This window comes from Solanum stenotomum, chromosome 1 (assembly GCF_019186545.1).
Source record: "Solanum stenotomum isolate F172 chromosome 1, ASM1918654v1, whole genome shotgun sequence".
NCBI classification, from domain to species: domain Eukaryota; kingdom Viridiplantae; phylum Streptophyta; class Magnoliopsida; order Solanales; family Solanaceae; genus Solanum; species Solanum stenotomum.
In genome coordinates this window covers 98,558,926-98,566,231 of record NC_064282.1, presented here as the reverse complement: position 1 = coordinate 98,566,231, position 7,306 = coordinate 98,558,926, and the positions used below count along the sequence as shown (strand labels likewise).

Here is a 7,306-nt window from a genome sequence, read left to right as displayed (position 1 = left end):
AAAGTTGCAGAGGATGCAGATAAAAGCATTTATCTTTCATAGTATGTGATGTTTTTACATAAAATGTTTGTTATCCTATGAATAAATGTCACGCCCCGAGCCTACACCCTGGACGGGACCGGCACTCGGAGACCATTGCTGGCCCCAAGCGAACCCTTGGCCTGGCTTTCTTAACTCGGCGGAAACCTACTCAACAGAATAACTCAAAGTAATGCAATATTGCAAAACAACTTAACTTATAAAATATAGCCATAAGGCAACCCGAATCTCAAAAATATAATATTTACATATATACATAGATAAGAGACTCAAAACTGGTTGACTGACTGTCTGTCTATGAAGCCTCTAAAATACTGAGATGGATGTTGGGACAGACCCCATAACATCCTAATAAAACCAAAGAAGGCTAAGAACACAAAATAATCGAGTCCCTCCGGAATGCAAGGAGGCTCACCACTGACTCTGGAGTGCTCAGCTGGATCAACGATGAGCAGGATGCTGATCCGGGGTACCTGAATCTGCATCATCAAACGATGCAGGCCAAAGGGCATCAGTACATGGAATGTACGAGTATGCAAGCGGGAAAGCCAAACACAACTTAAGCTTGAAAGGAATAACAAGAGAACACTTACCTCGGCTCTGTACGACTCATGACTAACTGAACTCAATATATATAGCAATGAGACGCATGCAATATATAAATCTTGTAAAACAGTATAAACAACTTAGCTTGTTAATGATAAAACAATAACAACTCAACTATACTTATATAAAAGTAATATAACTTATGTGGGAGGTTCTTTAACCGACAACCACCACTATGAGCCCTAGTGATGATACAACGCTTTACCTCGCGTTGCCAAGGACCATCCTATACCTTGCCGTGATATAGGAAGCTAACTTTACTTAGTGGATCCACTAGCTTAACTTTCGTGATCATCTAAAAAGTATGATCCGAGAAATCCCATGATGGCGCATGGTTCTTATGGAGAGTTGAGTAAATCAGAACTCGTGTCCCCAATTCGGTGCTCAATACTACTCCCAAAAATACTTTGGCTCATGCTTTTAAAACTTCTTTCTTTAGTTTGAGATAATTACTCGAAGCTTAGCCCAAAGGCTCTTTTGGAATCAATGTTCCCTTTCTTTGCTCAATGTGTAAAAACATTTATAAACTCTTAGGGAATACTTAGTCCCCTTATAGTTTTTGAGACGTGAACTCAACTCTTTACTCTTTACTTTACTTGAAACTCTTGACTCAACTTGAAACTCTTAACTTAACTCGAAACTGAGACTCTTACTCGACTTGAAACTCTATACTCTTTTTCTTGACTTCTAACTTCTCTTGACTTGGAAATTAACTCTCCTTGAATCGGAATTATGAATTCAAGGTGTTCGCTCACATGTTGCGGAGGGATTCTTGAACGCTTAGACATACTTTGGAGTGTCGGAAACAACTATAAACACATAGGTATAATACTTTGGAACTTGCTTGAGAAGGTGAGAAAAGGAATGGGGAAACTTGGCTGAGACTTCAGATTTCTGGTGACACGTACAGGTGGGACTTACGGATGCCATCGACGGACCGTGGATGGACTTACGGTCCGTACTGCAGGTCCGTAGATCGCATCAGAGATTTTCCCCAGAATTCCTTTTAAGAAAAAAGACTAAGTGTTGACCTACGGTCCTGACTTACGGCCCGTAGGTCAGGTCACGGACCGTAGGTCGCGACCGTAGATCGACGCCCCACAAACTCAACTTCTGTCCCAATCGACGGTTGACCAGTACGGACCGTCGATTGATCTACGGTCCGTAGGTCAGGCCCGTGAATGGGGATCGACAGCCCAGAATTGCTGCGAATGATGGTGATTCAACTTTAAAAGGGTCAAAACTCTAGAATCATATTTTCCTCAATATACAATAGGTTTCAATTTAATTACACAACCCCCAAATCATGTCTCACAATGAACAATAACCTCAACAACCCTACCAACAACATCAACAACAACTAACAACTTCAATAATTCAACAACAATTTCCAATCTTTTCTCAATCCATGGAATAAACTTGGTATGTGTGGGGGAAAGGATCAACCCACACAATGAACTCACATACCTTTTTAGGGATCACCCCCGACGATAATCCACGACGGAAAAATTGTTGATCTCCTTTATCCTCTTCTTCTCTTCTTCTTCTTTTCTTCTTCTTCTCAAGAACCCTAACTCTTTCTCTTGAAAATGGGGTAAAAGAAATGATCCTAAAGATCATCCCAATACAACCATATGAGCTCAAAATAAGATAATTTGGGAAAGGACCAAAATGCCCTTAAATTTCCGGACTGATTTCCCTTCCAACTGTCCAACTTCTACAGGACATAACTCCCTCATACGAGCTCGGAATCGAGCAAACTCAGTGGCGTTGGAAAGATCGCTCCACGAGCTTCGCAACCATAACTGGAACTACTCCTAACTCATCCTGAGCTAGGAGTTACGACTACTCAAAGTTGGCCAAAAACTCATTGTTTTCCATACTTAACCAAATTTCCAGATTTTTAAATTTTTCCAAAAATGATTATTTTCCAAGTTCAAGCTCCTTCAAATTGTCGGATGTTACAATAAAGACATGACTTTTCTTCCTTTGAGACTCGAATCAGAGTTTGCTTTCATTTGTCTATGGCATGTAGATATAAATTCGACTAATAAAAAGAAATCGGACATAAACATAAATAAATCTTTAGATGATTAAATCAGACGATATGTGTCATCACTTAAAACATTGTATTTCACTTATCTCTTTCACATAACTTCATAACACAAATATAGAACACTCGAATTTAAGTTCAGAAGCATAAAAATCCATACTTCCAGAGTTCGGAAATTATTTTTTACAGCCTCATGATGGTCCATTATCAAAAGATCAAAGGAACATCAGGAAGCCATGGACCTAAGATCATGAAAAATTAAAAATGGGCTTCATAGTTGGAACTATTAATTTTCTTTGTGTTGAAATTTGCTCAACTTAAAAACATCCTTGGGGAAAATGAGACCATTTGCTTCTCTTATAAGTGTTTCTTGATATTCATTAGGATTTTCTTATTTAATTACTGCAGAACTTCAATCACTTATTGGAAGAAACGGTAGTCTATCAATGGATGCTAACATATCTAGGTTTATTGTGCAAAATTCTGTAGTGAAATCTATTCGCAATCGAGAACTTGAAAACTGCAAGCCTAAAAGCATCTGCATTTTCAAAAGCTTGTCCTTCCCTGACAAGTAACTCACTCCAGTTGGCAGCAGCATCTGGAGTTCCATCAGTGATCCATTGGTTCGACGGTGCAGGAATTGGTATATCAGCACTCACTTGTTCTTGCTCAGTACTTCCAAGAGAAACCGCTTCAACCTCAGTGGTTGAAATCCTGTGATAAAATATATAATCAAACTATAGGTATTCACAAAACCTTGCATAATAAAAATTTGTGGACAATTATAAGATGGCTATTACCTAGTGGTAGCCATAATAGGAGCAACTTCAGAATTAGGCTCCTTCTCCGAACTTGATGCATAAGCATGGGCAAATCCATCATTAAATTGTAACAGAGTATTGACACCTTCTTGGTCTTATAATTGGCCATGGACAATTATAAGACGGCTATCAAACTTCACTGTAAACCGCAGGACCTTATCTGAAGGATCAACACCTAATCGGTCAAAAACTGCATTCACAAAATCATTGTACTTTATGCCTGTCTTCCCAATAATCTGATCCGTAATTCCTCCTACATACGAAGTGGATCCATCTGGAAGCACCTTATTCTTCCCACCCCAATGACAGAAACAAAACAGTGTCTTATCTTAAGTTCCCATCATGTAGTAGTGTACATGACCACAGAGCCAAAAAAGGTAACAACCTGCAAAATTACAAACCTGACCAAGAAATAAAATGAATTTAACCGAAGTTTCTTATGAAGGCTGAATGTATTCAAATCACAATCCATAGGAAGGTCACAATAGCAAGAGGATTAACCAAGCATCTTCAAATACAGGATTAAAAGCAGTGTTTTCCTTGTAAGTAAAAACATCTCAAACTTTACGATCTTGGAACAAAACTAAATTCTAAAAACAGGATAAGAATCAACAACCAGTACCTCAAAAACAAGATGATTTGAAAAAAATGGTTGTAGGAACAAAAGCATTATCCGAATGAGTCAGCAAAAAACGAAAAACCACCTACATAGGTTAATCTCAAACAGAATAGTCTCCAATCTCTGATATCTTTACAAAATATAAAATAAAAACATATGACGATAGTGTCAACAAACAAATGTTTCAAAATTCAACAAAGAAACTAAAATTTTCAAATTGGGTTCAAAGATAACTTGATACACATTTCATGATATAATTAGTTTTTTTTTGCTGTGAAACATGAAATAAACAAAGAAGGCAAGCACATAAAACTATACAATTATATCAAATGCAAAAGGATTAACAAAAACATAACCTCAAGAAAACAAAAAAGTTCCTAACTTTAACAATCAGAAATTGCGAAAATGGGTTCAAAGCAGGGGCGGAGCCACATAGGAGCGACGGGGGCAGAAAATTACATTGTTCCTGCTTCTTCCATTGTTTACTTATTCATATTTTAAACCCCTCAGTTAAAATCCAACTCCGCCACTGGTTCAGAGAATATGTTTACCCCTCGACGAATTTCATGGGAAAGTCAGCATATTTTGTTTGTAAAACATGTCAGTAACAGAGAATTTCATCTAAAACAAAAGGGTCAAAACAGAAACCCCAGCAAATCAATAAAAAAAAAAATCCAAACTTTGAAGCAAAGTTCAGAATCATTCTAACTAAAGATCAAAGAAGAAAAAAGAGCTAGTTTTGAGTACCAAGATTCATCCTTTTTGTTTCCAAATTCAACACTTCAACATCATATCATTATACTATCAAAGAAAGACATACAGTTAGCTCATTTTTGAACAGAAAATAGAACAAGAAGAATTTTTTCTACCTTATAGCTACAGATTCTTGAATTTTAACCAAATCGGGTTTCTCTACTATGCTTATAAAAAAAAAATCTCCTTTAAGCTGCAAATTCTTGATTTTTAACCAAATGGGGTTTCTCTACTATGCTAAAGCAAAAAAAAAAATACCTTTAAGCTGCAAATTCTTGATTTTTAACCAAATGGGGTTTCTCTACTATGCTTATTGAACATAAAAAAAAATTACCTTTCAACTGCAGATTCTTGAATTTCAACCAAATGGGGTTTCTCTACTTAGCTTTTGAAACTAAAAAAGTAAAAAAAAAAAAAAATCCGTTTTTGCTCCACTGATTTCACTGATAAATTAGGACTTCAAGCATTCAATTGGGTAATGGGAAATACATAATCTCCCTTGGTGATGCCGGTAATCTGTTTATGATAGTAATTTAAATGCTGAAATGGTCCCCAACCTTTGAATATGTGAAGTTTCTCCCCTAAATAGTTTTTTATTTGAAGAGTGAAAGATTTCTATTTAATTAAAAAAAATTAGAAATATGTTCTTAACGGTAAATTGTGGTTTCTAGTACTTTTATGTAATGTTTTAGTTATATAAAATTTTATTGAAGAAGAAAAAAAAAAGATTATTGTCTGAAGTTAAAATTAAAATGACGACCTTCGTATTTCCATTATTGATTTAGGCCTAAGGTCTTTGGAATTTATTTATTTCTAAGTGTCTTGCTTTGTTGATGAATTTATGTAACAAACTTGTGCGGTCTCGAAAGTAATCTAAGGAAAATAGAAAACATTTTTTCTTGCTAGTAAGATCAATACGGTCATGAAATTCTTTATATTTTTTAATTAAAAATTGATATATTTAATAACAATATATTTATACAAATATGATCTATTTCAAGAATGATCACTGATCTTTATCCACAGTAACAGTAAAGTCATAAAAGTTATTTGCCTTAAACTTACTAAACTTTGCACATTAGTCTGATTAATGTCAATTAGTATCCAGGATTCAAATATTTGCCCTTCAAAAGCAAACTTTTTCTCTCCAACTACATGTTGACACCCAATTTTGGACCTCCACGATATGAATTAATCATTGAGCTTCTTACATTCCAAACGATTTGAAATAATTAGTTGTTATAAAGTCTAAAGTATTTTCAAGTATTTGAAGTAAGTTTGGTCGCTTTTATAATTTTTGACAATAAATATGTTTTACATAATGAGTTTATTTTATAAATATTCGAAAATCGTCTCAAAAAGATTTTAGTTTTGCTTAAATATTTTATTTTATTGTCTAAATTAGTAATTTATATTTTGAGTCATTAGTTTATTAAGGTAATTATTTTGTTTCTTTAAAATTTAGAAGCTCATTAATTAATTTATATTAATTCATTTTATTTAGTTATTAGCCAAATCCCCTAAACCCATTAAAGGACCAAATTTTGGGCCTTTTATTTTACAATTTTCAGCATGCCAACTCAGCCCACTAACATTACTTTCCAATTCAATAACAGCAGCCCACTAAAATGAGACCCAATACGTTCCAACACCAACAATACTAAAATAATATATTAACAACAACATAATACCAAATCAACCCCTGCACTGTTCTTCTTCTCCAGCAGCGTTCAGCAGGCCCAGACGCAAACAAGCAGCAGCGAGAAACAGTACAGCAGTCCAACGTACACTGTGATTTTTTTTGTCTCCTTATTCACGTCCCTCTCAATCCGTACAACACGCGTTTCTCCCCTTTCCTCTTTCGGAATGGGTTGAAATCTCAATAAAAGGATGTTTATCCCAAATGGTGCAAGAAATGGATGATTTTGAATTTCAAATGTACCCTAGTCCTACACGATTTTTCATCCGTTTCCCCCCAATTTTTACCCTAGGGGTCATTCTATAAAGGTGACCCTTATTCACTGTTGAGGGGGGTGGTTTTTTTTTTAAGTTGGGAAAAATTGGTGTTAGAAAAATAGTTAGAGAAATTTGAGTCCATTTAAGAAAAAATACATACAAATACATAGGTTCGGAGGAATTGCATCTTGGTGGAAAAAGATCATTTTCCGATCCCTTTCATTTTTTCTCGCTTTCCTTGTTTTGTCGGAATTTTTGAGGCTTACACTTGTGGTGGTGGAAGTTCAGCATCTTTAGCTCGTAGTCCCTCGTTCGCTGTCCCCAAAAAGGTAAACTTCTTTTAGTCCTAATTCGTTTTAGTTGGTTTTTCTATTCGTAAACTGAAACTCTTTGTCGACTCTTTTCTCCCTTTCTCAAATGACTCCCTTATTAATCTCCTCTATTTTGTTCCCATGATCT

The 7,306-nt window shown here is 35.5% G+C and overlaps 2 protein-coding genes across 3 annotated transcripts in view; both read right to left on the bottom strand.

The window, feature by feature from the left end:
• Positions 1-5,368, bottom strand: part of LOC125853597 (uncharacterized) — a 56,623-nt gene extending 51,255 nt beyond the window's left edge. The window contains exon 1 of one of the 2 annotated variants that reach the window (XM_049533314.1): positions 5,226-5,368. The gene's annotated coding sequence lies outside the window, so the exon portion shown is untranslated. Of the gene's footprint in view, positions 1-3,920; positions 4,017-5,225 lie in introns of those variants that run through there. The other variant, XM_049533317.1, reaches the window with a different exon arrangement.
• The window catches only part of LOC125853599 (putative pentatricopeptide repeat-containing protein At1g10330), a 63,737-nt gene that overhangs the window by 33,453 nt on the left and 22,978 nt on the right, over positions 1-7,306 (bottom strand). The gene's annotated exons all lie outside the window — the stretch shown is intronic.